Here is a 15,592-nt window from a genome sequence, read left to right on the forward strand (position 1 = left end):
CCGAAGAGGAGATCCGGAGCGGCAGAAGTCATCATCCAAGGGGCGCTGAAGAAGTCTTCTATCCGATTGAAGTCATCATCCAGGCGGCGCTGAAGAAGTCTTCCATTCGATTGAAGTCATCATCCAGGTGGTGTCAATCTTCATCCATCCGGAGCGGAGCGGAGCCATCTTCAGACGAGCCTACGCGGAGCCATCTTCTTCCACCGACAACTGAACGACGAATGACGGTTCCTTTAAGTGACGTCATCCAAGATGGCGTCCTTCGAATTCCGATTATTGGCTGATAGGATTCTATCAGCCAATCGAAATTAAGGTAGGAAAAATATGATTGGCTGATCCAATCAGCCAATCAGATTGAAGTTCAATCCGATTGGCTGATCCAATCAGCCAATCAGATTGAGCTTGCATTCTATTGACTGTCCCACCCGCATTCTGATTTGGGGGTGGGACTGTCTTCTCTTCAGAGTATTACAGCTCATTCTACTAATTCAGTTGTCACTTCTTGGGCTTTTAAGAATGTAGCTTCGGTTGTTTAGTTTTGCAAAGCAACAACTTGTTTTTCTTTGCATACATTTACTTAATTTTACCATTCTAATGTATTTGCTTCTTTTGAAGCAGTTTTTGGTAGAAAAGTTCTTTAGGCAGCTGTTTCAGTTTGATTCTTCTGCTTATGTTTTAAGTTTTTTTCTTCAATTTATGAGAAAAACGTATTTTTGTGGGGATTTAATTTTTTCAGCTGAAATGGCTGTTTTTATTTTATCCCTCCCTTTCTAATGACTCTTCTGTGGTCTTCCACATCTTGGGTATTTCTATCCATACGTCACTAGCTCATGGATTCTTGCCAATTAAATGAAATAAAACATAATTTATGTAAGAACTTACCTGATAAATTCATTTCTTTCATGTTGGCAAGTCCATGAGGCCCACCCTTTTTGGTGGTTATGATTTTTGTATAAAAGCACTATTTTATTTCCAGTTCCTCTTCTTGTATGCTTTTTTACTCCTTATTTTATCACCCCACTACTTAGCTATTCGTTAAACTGAATTGTGGGTGTGGTGAGGGGTGTATTTATAGGCATTTGAGGTTTGGGAAACTTTGCCCCTCCTGGTAGGATTGTATATCCCATACGTCACTAGCTCATGGACTCTTGCCAATATGAAAGAAATGAATTTATCAGGTAAGTTCTTACATAAATGATGTTATTTTCATGCATTGTCTGTGCTACTAATACCAGGCTGTATTATTTTCTGCAGAAATCTATGCATTTCGCAGATGGCATACAAGACAACATACACCTGTTATTTATGCTCATTTTAAATAACGAGCGCTCATATTTTGATACAGATTTCCCTTTATGCTTGACTTGGAATAGAGCTGTAGGAGTTATGAGATTGGAACAAGTAGTCTTTCTACTTTTAACCAATGGACAAAATACACTAGCATAACTAGAGTTAAACGTATATGTTGTAACATTTTTCTTTAATTATTATTGTTCTAAAGTGCTTACATTGTATGTTATTACAGAAATTTAAATATTTTGCAAATGTTTACCTGTGAATAATTCAGATATAACAAATGATTTACAGAAAACATCACCACTAATATAACATTTTCTAATCCATCCCCAGCACATCAAGCAATGTGTACAACTTCCCAAAAACAAACCCCTCCTGTGTGTGGTCCCTGCCCATAATTTACCAGTGGGCCGTTGTCCACAGGAAAAAAAAAATAACTAAACGTTTAAATCTCCCGTAACTGTCTAACACGCCTCCCAAAAATAGCCCAACACGTATACCCCTCTATCCGCAATCCCCCCTGTCACTCCTAACAATAAATGTATTAACCCCTAGACCAACAACCCCCCGCAACGCAATAAGCCTAATTATTAAGCCCTAAACCCCCGCTCCCGGACCCCGCCGCCACCTATATTAACCCCTTAATGACCGGACCATTTTTCAATTTTCTTACCCTTAATGACAATGGCTATTTTTACATTTCTGCAGTGTTTGTGTTTAGCTGTAATTTCCCTCTTACTCATTTACTGTACCCACACATATTATATACCGTTTTTCTCGCCATTAAATGGACTTTCTAAGGATACCATTATTTTCATCATATCTTATAATTTCCTATAAAAAAAATTATAAAATATGAGGAAAAAATTGAAAAAAACACACTTTTTCTAACTTTGACCCCCAAAATCTGTTACACATCTACAACCACCAAAAAACACCCATGCTAAATAGTTTCTAAATTTTGTCCTGAGTTTAGAAATACCCAATGTTTACATGTTCTTTACTTTTTTTGCAAGTTATAGGGCCATAAATACAAGTAGCACTTTGCTATTTCCAAACAACTTTTTTTCAAAATTAGCGCTAGTTACATTGGAACCCTGATATCTGTCAGGAATACCTGAATATCCCTTGACATGTATATATTTTTTTTTAGAAGACAACCCAAAGTATTGATCTAGGCCCATTTTGGTATATTTCATGCCACCATTTCACCGCCAAATGTCATCAAATAAAAAAAAAAGTTCACTTTTTCACAAATTTTGTCACAAACTTTAGGTTTCCCACTGAAATTATTTACAAACAGCTTCTGCAATTAAGGCACAAATGGTTGTAAATGCTTCTTTGGGATCCCCTTTGTTCAGAAATAGCAGACTTATATGGCTTTGGGGTTGCTTTTTGGTAAGTAGAAGGCCGCTAAATGCTGCTGCGCACCACACGTAAATTATGCCCAGCAGTTAAGGGGTTAATTAGGTAGGTTGTAGGGAGCTTGCATGGTTAATTTTAGCTTTAGGGTAGTGTAGTAGACAACCCCAAGTATTGATCTAGGCCCATTTTGATATATTTTATGCCACTATTTCACCGCCAAATGCGAGCAAACAATTAAAAAAAAATTCATTTTTCACAATTTTAGGTTTCTCACTGAAAGTATTTACAAACAGCTTGTGCTATTATGGCACAAATTGTTGTAAAAGCTTCTTTGGGATCCCCTTTGTTCAGAAATAGCAGACATATATGGCTTTGGCATTGCTTTTTGGTAATTAGAAGGCCACTAAATGCTGCTGCGCACCACACGTAAATTATGCCCAGCAGTGAAGGGGTTAATTAGGTAGGTTGTAGGGAGCTTGCAGGGTTAATTTTAGCTTTAGGGTAGAGATCAGCCTCCCACCTGACACATCCCACCCCCTGATCCCTCCCAAACAGTTCTCTTCCCTCCCCCACCCCACAATTGTCCCCGCCATCTTAAGTACTGGCAGAAAGTCTGCCAGTACTAAATAAAAGGAGTTTTTCTTTTTTTTAATAAAAAAAAATAAAATGTTTTAGCTGTGATGGACCCCTGCCTTAGCCCCAACCTCCATGATCCCCCCCCAGCTCTCTAACCCTCTCCCCTACCTAATTGCCGCCATCTTGGGTACTGGCAGCTGTCTGCCAGTACCCAATTTGCCCCAAAAACAAGTGTTTTTTTTATCTTTTTTGCCATTTTTAAATGTTTTCTGTAGTGTAGCAGCCCCCCACAATACCCCAACCCCCTCCCCCTCCCAGATCCTTATTTATTTATTTTATTCTTTTTTCCCCCCTCTTCCCTCCTCATTGGTGTCAGTGGGTAGCTAATCGCGCGCGCGCACGCGCCCCCGCACGCACACGCGCATGCGCGCCCCCGCACGCTCCCGGCACCCGGCGTGCACATTGCACTTACAGGAGCCGGATGCCGGGTAGCGATGGGCCGCCCACCCGCCTCCCTGTTATGCTCCCACCCACCAACGAACCGGCACCATCGCTACCGGTGCAGAGAGGGCCACAGAGTGGCTCTCTCTGCATCGGAGTCTTCTGAAAGGGTATTGCAGGATGCCTCCATATGGAGGCATCACTGCAATACCCTGAGAGCTGCTGGAAGCGATTGCGATCGCTTCCAGCACTCTCTTAGACAACTGACGTACCAGGTACGTCTATTGTCATTAACTGTAAGTTAATGCATGACGTACCTGGTACGTCAGTTGTCATTAAGGGGTTAAATGTATTACCCCCTAATCTGACCCCCCTACACTGCCGCCACCTACATTAAATATATTAACCCCTAATCTGACCCCCCTACACCGCCGCCACCTACATTAAATATATTAACCCCTAATCTGACTCCCCTACACCGCCGCCACCTATATTAAATGTATTACCCCCTAAACCTAAGTCTAACCCTAACACCCCCTAACAAATATTATTTAAATAAATCTAAATAATATTAATATTATTAACTAAATTATTCCTATTTAAAACTAAATACTTACCTATAAAATAAACCCTAAGATAGCTACAATATAAATAATAATTACATTGTAGCTATTTTAGGGATTAGATTTATTTTACAGGCAGCTTTGTATTTATTTTAGCTTGGTACAATAGCTATTAAATAGTTAATAACTATTTAATAGCTACCTAGTTAAAATAATTAGAAAATTACCTGTAAAATAAATCCTAACCTAAGTTACAAATACACCTAATACTACACTATCAATACATTAATTAAATAAACTACAATTATCTAAACTAAAATACAATTAAATAAACTAAACTATATTACAAAAACAAACACTAAATTACAAAAAATAAAAAAATATTACAAGAAGTTTAATCTAATTACACCTAATCTAAGCCCCCTAATAAAATAAAAAAGCCCCCCAAAATAATAACATTTCCCTACCCTAAACTAAATTACAAATAGCCCTTAAAAGGGCCTTTTGCGGGGCATTGCCCCAAAGTAATCAGCTCTTTTATCTGTAAAAAAAGAACAATTCCCCTCCCCCCACATTGCAACCCACCACCCACACACCCCTACTCTAAAACCCACCCGATCCCCCCTTAAAAAACCTAAGTCTAACCCCCAAGTGGTCCTTACCTGTCCTGAAGACCGGCAGAGAAGGTCCTGTTCCAGGCGGTGAAGTCTTCCAAGCGGCGACCTCTTCTTCCAGGAACCAGCCGTTGTGGAGCGGAGGAGTTGAAGACCAATGACCGCGGAGCTGAAGACAGTCGACTCTGGAACTGAAGACCGGCGATGCTGGAACTTAAGATCGGCGACGCTGGAACTGAAGACCGCGGAGCCATGGAGCCTGGAGGATCCTCTTCATACGATCTCTGCTGTACACTGAATAGGAATTCAAGGTATGCGATTAAAAATGGCATCCCTTGAATTCCTATTGGCTGATTTGAGCCTTCAAATTCAAATCAGCCAATCGGATGAGAGCTACTGTAATTCTATTGGCTGATTTGAATAGCCAATAGAATAAGAGCTACTGACATTCTATTGGCTATTCAAATCAGCCAATAGAATTACAGTAGCTCTTATTCTATTGGCTATTCAAGGTTTTTTAAGGGGGGATCGGGTGGGTTTTAGAGTAGGGGTGTGTGGGTGGTGGGTTGTAATGTGGGGGGGGATTGTTCTCTTTTTTACAGGTAAAAGAGCTGATTACTTTGGGGCAATGCCCCGCAAAAGGCCCTTTTAAGGGCTGGTAATAGAGCTGATTACTTTGGGGCAATGCCCCGCAAAAGGCCCTTTTAAGGGCTATTTGTAATTTAGTTTAGGGTAGGGAATTTTTTTTTTTTAAATTTTATTTGGGGGCTTAGATTAGGTGTAATTAGGTTAAACTTCTTGTAATATTTTTTTATTTTTTGTAATTTAGTGTTTGTTTGTTTTTGTAATATAGTTTATTTAATTGTATTTTAGTTTAGATAATTGTAGTTTATTTAATTAATTTATTGATAGTGTAGTGTTAGGTGTATTTGTAACTTAGGTTAGGATTTATTTTACAGGTAATTTTGTAATTATTTTAACTAAGTAGCTATTAAATAGTTATTAACTATTTAATAGCTATTGTACCTAGTTAAAATAAATACAAAGTTACCTGTAAAATAAATATAAACCCTAAAATAGCTACAATGTAATTATTAATTATATTGTAGCTATCTTAGGGTTTATTTTATAGGTAAGTATTTAGTTTTAAATAGGAATAATTTAGTTAATAATATTAATATTATTTAGATTTTTTTAAATAATAACTAAGTTAGGGGGTGTTAGGGTTAGACTTAGGTTTAGGGGGTAATATATTTTATGTAGGTGGCAGTGGTGTAGGGGGGTCAGATTAGGGGTTAATATATTCAATATAGGTGGCAGCGGTGTAGGGGGGTCAGATTAGGGGGTAATATATTTAATGTAGGTGGTGGTGGTGTAGGGGGTCAGATTAGGGGGTTTTATATTTAACATAGGTGGTGGCGGGGTCCGGGAGCGGCGGTTTAGGGGTTAAACACTTTATTAGGTATTGCGGTGGGGGATTGCGGTTGACAGGTAGATAGACATTGCGCATGCGTTAGGTGTTAGGTTTTATTTTGCAGGCATTTTAGGCAATTACAGTGCTCCAATACTCAGCGCAAGGCTTGCTACGCCTGCATTTTGTGGCGAGGTGAAAATGGAGTATGTAAGTCTATGGGCCAAAAAAACTACGGGCGAAGGCAGAAATATACGAGCGTAACTTCTATGTAACGCCGTATATGTGATACCATACCCGCGCAAAATCTGGCGTCGCCGGCTTCTGCGGGCAACGCTGCATATCGGATGGGGCCCCATAAGTGGATACAAATTAAGCTCTGGCACCCCACTTATCCCCTCTGATTGCCACTGCCAGCCACTGCAAACATTTTCGGTTGTGCCCTTTTTAGTCCTAGAATGTGGTGCAGCAAGTGTTCTGCAAATCAGATGGAGAGGCTCCTGGACACGCAAATAGAGGAGGCATCCTGAGCAACAGACCACAGCTGACAACCTCTCACCAAGGCTGGCATCTAGGAGATGCTGCAGAATGACTTTGCTGTATCAAAGTTGACTTTCAATTTACTGCTTTTGGATACATTCTCTAGACCAGAGCTTTCAAAACTTTTCATGTTGGTGACACACTTTTTAGACCTATTTCATTTTGCGACACAGTAATTCAGTTGTACCGGCAAACAGGAGGTTAAACTAACTTGTTTGAGATACGGACACATACATAAATTATATAATAGCGAAATGTATTTACAAGTAACAGTATGTATGAGCAAGAATTAAAAAAAAGTTTAATAACACCAATAGCTACTTACTATTTTAATGGGATGTATGAGGTTGATGGGATGAACACAGTTTCTGAATATTTGGTGGAATATTAGATAAAGACACTCGCATTTCATCATCAAGCAGTTTTAAGCTTCCACTTCATATCCATATATCAAGAGCAGGAGCTGCAATGCACTACTGGGAGCTAGATGCAAAAAAAAACACTTTGACTTCTGACTTCAGCTCAGCATTTAAGGTGCCGCCGTAGTCCGATTGAGGAGACTACACGTGCAATCAGGAACCAATGTGCCGCCAAAGCCGCCAATGAGAATAGTTTCAGTTCCCGGTGAGCTGCGCCAATAGGTTAAGATTATCTGTCGCCCACTAGGTATCAATCACGTATCAACCACATGATATGCATAGCAGGCAGGCGGAAACTCGGAAACCAAAAGAAAATGTTAAAAAAAATTCAATTCGGGGGGCGTGTCCGGGTGGTGGCCATACTAGGTTGTTTTAATCAGAGCTCCTTGCTGAACTTCCACTATCCAGCCGTTTATTGAGATATATATACAGTTTTGGAGGAAAATACTTGTTCACTGAATAGAGGAATAAATTCTGAAAAGACTGATACCCATAAAGCTTATTTTATATCTGGTAAGCTTAAACCCGGACCACAATAATATTAGGCTGCGGCATAGGGCCACAATTTCAAGCATTTATTCCCCCATAAGCCAAATTTCATCATTTATGTTAGCTCATTAGCGGCTGCAGACGAGAGATCATTGATCATGGAGATGTCATGCAAGATACTTCGAGCTCTATTGTTAAAATTAGAAGCTAAGCTAGACGAATATATGATTGACCTTATAGCAACAACAAGAAGCACAAGACACGATACGCAGATGGCCTTTCGGCCTGTTCCATACATACGCTCAGTCCCACTACAACAGCTCACAAGGTTTAACCCTGAGGCTACACCGACGGAGGTGTCTTCTGCTGGTTCAAGCTCGGGCGAAGAATCGTCCTATTCTGGCGGCTCACTTTCCGGAGTTATCAGAATCAGGGACACTCACCAAACAGAACTTGCATTGCACAGCAGTGCAGAGAGGTTTGCGCATCATTTGAGTGTGGCGCTGGGTTGGGGGAGAGCGGCCGGCTCCCGTCGCCCAGGTTTTGCAGAACATATCATGTCACTAGACGTGCGGTTACAGGAGGATGAGAAGTTGCAGGTTCAGCCGTACTTCATTTGCTTGCCTCGGATACAGAGGGCTGGGAATACCCTCCAGAAAGTTATGCCGATTACAGCAGTACATTTCTACAGAAGAGGCATAGGATGAGCCCAGAAGCAGCTCTGGATCGTAAAGGGGGATTTGACTACTCCTTCACATCGCTCGATCTGGATATTTTGGGGACTAGATGGGTCAGCCCGAATATTATTGCTAACTTTCTGATGAGTCTGCAAGTATCACTTATTCCAGACAATAAAAGGATACTCTCTAGTTCTGTGATGTTTGACTGTTACTAATCTCCTGGTATCTGTATAGTGCACATATAGATACCTTGGTGTGGTTTATAAGTGACTACCCGGAGTAATATATATCATTTCAGTTTCCTACTAATCTAACCCACTTACATATATAAAGGCTATTTAGAGAGGTGTGATAGATATTAATTTATCCTGATATTTTTTTTGTGTGTCTCTATGATATTAGCGTCCACCAGAGGGCATCAAAGTCTATACTTACCTATAAGAGGTATAGCATGGCTCTAGTAATAACCCTCCAATAGGAACCTTAATGTTTGCAAATGCATATATACTCCTTGTCATTGTTATAGAGAGTGAACAGTCTAACATGTTCTGAGATGTGTTGTGTTATTCTAGCTAGTTACAAGTTGTTTAGCAATATGTCTGCAAAGAGTGTTTCTCTTCAAGGTAGTCAGGATATGTATCTTGTTGTTTCAATTTGTTAATTTATAGACCTGAATTATCCTATCTTGGCATGTAATCGTATGTGGGCTTGCATGACATAGTCACAGTCAACCTATGTACCCCATTCTGAACTTACAATGAGTTGCACTTGATCTCTAAGTTCTCAACTGCAGCACTTACTTTAGTTTATTTCTTTGCAAAATGCTAATTCTAATAATATTTTGTTATATCATTCACCCAACAAGGTGAATTTTTCAGTGGTATTCATCCACTACTTTGCACCTAAACACACAAGGATATACAAATGTGTTACCTCTCTGAACCAAGAATATGTTATGGCTTCCAAGGGCAATTTTAAAGTATCAATCTAATAGACAGCAATTCATACTCCAGAGGTACTAGCTTTGAGATATCCTATAAATTAAGAAAAGAGGTATCAAATTATTGTTGTTGCACTTTACGTTTGGCACAGTTAATAGAGGTAACCTGTTTTACTACATTGTATAAGATTGTTATAAGTTACCTTCAGTCTTTCCAAAATTAGGTAATTATATTTAGCACTCATATGTTTTATGCCAGACATGGTCATTCTGAACATTTCCTATTCGCAATTTATAAGTGCGACAATGCAAGATGTATGTTTTTTCCGAAATATCTCAATAAGAGTAACCTTTCACAAAAATAAAAATAAAATTTTAAGGTATCAATGTAAAACTGACAATGTATATACTTGTGACATGCTAGTAATATAGAATACCATGCTTGCCTCAAGAATAACTGTTCTGATTTATATCTGCTATTAGCCATGTTCAACTTGAGGTCACTTGTATTTTTGATTATGTATGACTTCTTGTCTTGCTAATTACCTGAATAAAAAACTTTGATTTAAAAAAATAAAAATTCAATTCAAACAAATTTGTGCTGAAGCAGGGACACACCTACACACTGCCAACGACACACTAATGTGTCACAACACAAAGTTTTAAAAGCACTGCTCTAGACATTAAAACATTTGGAAAACTGTGTCTTTCTCTATCCCTTTAAATATTATGTGGATTATTAGATTTACCATGATTTAGGAGTGTTCCCTTTTCCTTTTGACCTTCATATCTGCCTTGCTTTTATGTTTTCTGCTGGCCAGCATTTTGTATAGATACTTTACGTGGATTTTGATCCATATTACCACATTTCCATGAACTTCAACATTTTATACTAATAGTATGTGGTTTTAGTTTTTATACTAATAATATGTGATTCTGTTTTATTTTTTAATTATGGTAATAAATATTAATTCACAGCTTTTTTGTTTTTTTGTCAGATTGTGATTATATTAAGTGTGTAGTTTAAGTACCAATAGCTATTTAAAATGTTCCCATATCCTATTCATTGTTATCATTTTATTTTAATGTTGTATGAGAGAAGTTTTTTGGTGTAGAATTTTTGTTATCTATAAGCGTTATTATTGGCGTTTTTGTTGTGTGCTTTAAACCTCTCCCTAACTCCTGAACCACCTGAGATTATAGTAGGTGTCTGTTTGTTTTTTAATTAAAACATACTGATTTTTTTACTTCATAAAAATAATGTTACTGTGCAAATTTTAATATTTGTCTCTGACTGTTTGTCTTTGTCTGTGTGTCTTTATAAGTGCATGTGTGTGTTTTTGTGGGTATTTCTGAGTGTGTGTGTTTCTGTGTGTGTCTTTATGTAAGTTTTATGCCTGTGTCATTGTTTCTGTGGGTGTCTGTGTGTGTGTTTCTGTGTGACTGTGTTTACACCTGTGTGTGTGTTGTGTGTGTGTATGTCTGTATGTGAATGGGTTTCTGTGTGTGTTTGTGCACTACTATCTTTACAACATTTTCAAGCTTGACTACTCTAAAAATAATAAAGTGTGCACACGTTGTAGAGTCTCAGCCAAAAACTGCAAATGTTAAAGGGTTAAATCAAAAGAAAAATAAGTAGCATCCCCAAATCACTCACCAAAAGCAACAATATTCTCTAGACAAAACAAAGTCTCACCCCACCACTGTAGGGACAAAATATTTAAACATAACTTTTTATAACACTTTAAAATATATAAACACACATTTAAAAACAACATTAACTAGATTAACCTCTTAAAGACATATGACAGAATTTTTCCGTCATAAAACAATTGAGCAAACTGAAAGCTGTGTCCTTAAAGGGTTAAAAGATACATAGTTAGGTAAGGTCAGATACATGTAAATCCTAATAAGGTTATAATCCTGTTAACATCAGTCCAGTACAAATTATGTAATTATCCCCATTGACCTGCGTTACAAGAATACAAAAGATCCCTTTCTATGGTCTACTGACTCATAAGACTCCTCTCAGGAGCATAATGGGATGGTGAACTACTAAGCTGACGTGTAACTACCAGAGCAATTATTTAAAAAAATCTGGGTATTCCCGTACTAGCCTGGGTAAAAAAAAACCCACACATTTGTTTCAAAAACCCATATTACTAAATAGGTGGAGGTGTATAGAAATACTCAATAAGGATCAAACCCTGCCTGTAGTTAAGAAAGTTGTTTGGGGGGGATTGTGGAGGTTGAGGGGTTAGGGGGAACCTACACTGCATAAACTATATATATGAATTTTTTTTTATTAAAAAAGCCTTTTATTTTAGTACTGGCAGACTTTCGGACAGTACTTAAGATGGGGTGACCATTGTAGGATGGGGGAGGGAAGAGAGCTGTTTGAGGGGGGTCAGGGAGGGATCAGATGGTGGGATGTGTCTGGTGGGAGGCTGATCTCCACTAAAGTTAAAATTAAGCCTACAAGTTACCTAATTAACTTGTTCACTGCTGGGCATAATAAAAGTGTGGAGCGACCTTCTAATTACCAAAAAGCAATGCCAAAGCCATATATGTCTCTTTTTTTCTGAACAAAGGGGAATTGCACAAGCTGTTTGTAAATAATTTCAGTAAGAAACCTAAAGTTTGTGAAAAAGTTAACTATTTTTTTTTTATTTGATCGCATTTAAAGGTGAAATGGTGGCATGAAATATACCATAATGGGCATAGATCAATACTTTTGGTTGTCTACTAAAAGAAAATTAATACATGTGAAGGGTTATTCAGGGATTCCTGACAGATAACAGTGTTCAGTGGTTGTAGATGTGTAACAGATTTTGGGGATCAAATTTAGAAAAAGTGTGTTTTTTTTAATTTTTTCATAATGTTTTATAACATTTTTTTTATAGTAAATTATATGATATGATGAAAATAATTGTATCTTTAGAAAGTCCATTTAATGGCGAGAAAAACAGTACATAATATGTGTGGGTACAGTAAATGAGTAAGAGGAAAATTACAGCTAAACACAAACACCGCAGAAATGTAAAAATAGCCCTGGTCCATAACGGTAAGAAAATTGAAAAATGGCGTGGTCACTAAGGGGATCAGACTGAGGACGGGGGAGACCCTGAAAACGTTTACGAATAAACGGCATTTTTAAACGGAGAGTGCCTTCTTTGTTGTGCGAATATTTAAGGCTTGTAAGCGCACCCCGGCAGCTGTATAAGAAAAAACAGTGCTGGTTCCCTGCTTTTGTATATATATATATATATATATATATATATATATATATATATATATATATATATAGATATATTTAGGAATATCTATTTATAAATACTTATTACATATTCCCCTATGTGAAGAACACTGGAATGTGAAATATTTAATGTAAATACATAGTTAAACACTTTGGGGCCTATTTATCAAGCCGTCAACTGTGCTGCATTCGCCGGCACCAATACGCTCGCCTAACATCGCCTAACATTGCTGCCGTGGACCTGAATACGTTCTCCATATTTAACAAAAAAGCTGTCCAAAAGCCGTGCACCAAGTACGGGGCGATGAACAGCGGACTTTTGATAACTAACAGTCATCGATCTCGCTGCTCTTCAGCTTTTTCACAGCTTTATTTGTATACTGTCACTAAACACCCACACTATACTAAACTGTTTAACCCCTATCCCGCCGCTCCCAGACCCTGCCGCAACTAAATAAAGTTATTAACCCCTAAACCGCCGCTCCCGGAGCCCACAGCCACCCCCTATACCGCCGCCACATACATAAAGTTATTAACCCCTAACCCGCAACTAAATAAATGTATTAACCCCTAAACCGCCTGCCCCCCACATTGCCATAAACGAAATTAACCTATTAATCCCTAAACCTAACAACCCGCTAACTTTATATTAAATATTAACTCATTCCTATCTTATAATAAATTTAAACTAATCTTTAGATTTAAATTAAACTATATTAAACGAATAATTAACCTATTCTAACTATTATAATAAAATTACATTAAACTATATTAAATTAATAATTAACCTACCCTAACTGTTATAATAAAATTACATTAAACTATATTAAATTAATAATTAATCTAACCTAACTATTATACTAAAATTACATAAAATGACAAATTAAAATAACTATATTATATATTTAAACACCTAACCCTACTCAAATAATTTAATTCTACACTAAAAAATTACAACGTTATAAAAAACTAACCGCTAGATTTGGAGTTTTGTCGGTAACGACCCGAAAAACTAACGCCGGCTTTTTTCTGGCCGCACCATAAAAATAACTCTGGTATTGAGAGTCCACATAAAGGCTGCGTTAGGCTCCAAAAAAGGAGCGTAGAGCATTTTTAACGCAGCTTCAACTCTCAATACCAGAGTTGCTTACGCAAGCGGCCAGCCTCAAAAACGTTCTCGTGCACGATTCCCCCATAGGAAACAATGGGGCTGTTTGAGCTGAAAAAAAACCTAACACCTGCAAAAAAGCCGCGTTCAGCTCTTAACGCAGCCCCATTGTTTGCTATGGGGAAACACTTCCTACATCTGCACCTAACACCCTAACATGTACCCCGAGTCTAAACACCCCTAACCTTACACTTATTAACCCCTAATCTGCCGCCCCCGCTATCGCTGACACCTGCATTTTATTTTTAACCCCTAATCTGCCGCTCCGTAAACCGCCGCTACTTACATTATCCCTATGTACCCCTAATCTGCTGCCCCTAACACCGCCGACCCCTATATTATATTTATTAACCCCTAATCTGCCCCCCTCAACGTCGCCTCCACCTGCCTACACTTATTAACCCCTAATCTGCCGACTGGAGCTCACCGCTACTCTAATAAATGTATTAACCCCTAAAGTTAAGTCTAACCCTAACACTAACACCCCCCTAAGTTAAATATAATTTAAATCTAACGAAATTAATTAACTCTTATTAAATAAATTATTCCTATTTAAAGCTAAATACTTACTTGTAAAATAAATCCTAATATAGCTACAATATAAATTATAATTATATTATTGCTATTTTAGGATTAATATTTATTTTACAGGTAACTTTGTATTTATTTTAACCAGGCACAATAGCTATTAAATAGTTAAGAACTATTTAATAGCTAAAATAGTTAAAATAATTACAAATTTACCTGTAAAAGAAATCCTAACCTAAGTTACAATTAAACCTAACACTAGACTATCAATAAATTAATTAAATAAACTACCTACAATTACCTACAATTAACCTAACACTACACTATCAATAAATTAATTAAATACAATTGCTACAAATAAATACAATTAAATAAACTAGCTAAAGTACAAAAAATAAAAAAGAACTAAGTTACAAAAAATAAAAAAATATTTACAAACATAAGAAAAATATTACAACAATTTTAAACTAATTACACCTACTCTAAGCCCCCTAATAAAATAACAAAGCCCCCCAAAATAAAAAAATGCCCTACCCTATTCTAAATTACTAAAGTTCAAAGCTCTTTTACCTTACCAGCCCTGAACAGGGCCCTTTGCGGGGCATGCCCCAAGAAATACAGCTCTTTTGCCTGTAAAAAAACCCATACAATACCAAGCCCCCCAACATTACAACCCACCACCCACATACCCCTAATCTAACCCAAACCCCCTTAAATAAACCTAACACTAAGCCCCTGAAGATCATCCTACCTTGCCTTCACCTCACCGGGTATCACACCGATCCGTCCAGAAGAGCTCCTCCGATGTCCTGATCCAAGCCCAAGCGGGGGGCTGAAGAGGTCCATAATCCGGCTGAAGTCTTCATCCAAGCGGGGCAGAAGAGGTCTTCCATCCGATTGAAGTCTTCATCCAAGCGGCATCCATCCGGAGCGAAGCGGCAGCATCCTGAAGACCTCCACCGCGGAACATCCATCCTGGCCGACGACTGAACGACGAATGACGGTTCCTTTAAATGACGTCATCCAAGATGGCGTCCCTCGAATTCCGATTGGCTGATAGGATTCTATCAGCCAATCGGAATTAAGGTAGGAATATTCTGATTGGCTGATGGAATCAGCCAATCAGAATCAAGTTCAATCCGATTGGCTGATCCAATCAGCCAATCAGATTGAGCTCGCATTCTATTGGCTGTTCCGATCAGCCAATAGAATGCGAGCTCAATCTGATAGAGGGGGGTGTTAGTGTTAGGGTTAGACTTAGCTTTAGGGGTTAATACATTTATTAGAATAGCGGTGAGCTCCGGTC

Source organism: Bombina bombina, chromosome 6 (assembly GCF_027579735.1).
Source record: "Bombina bombina isolate aBomBom1 chromosome 6, aBomBom1.pri, whole genome shotgun sequence".
In the NCBI taxonomy this organism is placed as follows: domain Eukaryota; kingdom Metazoa; phylum Chordata; class Amphibia; order Anura; family Bombinatoridae; genus Bombina; species Bombina bombina.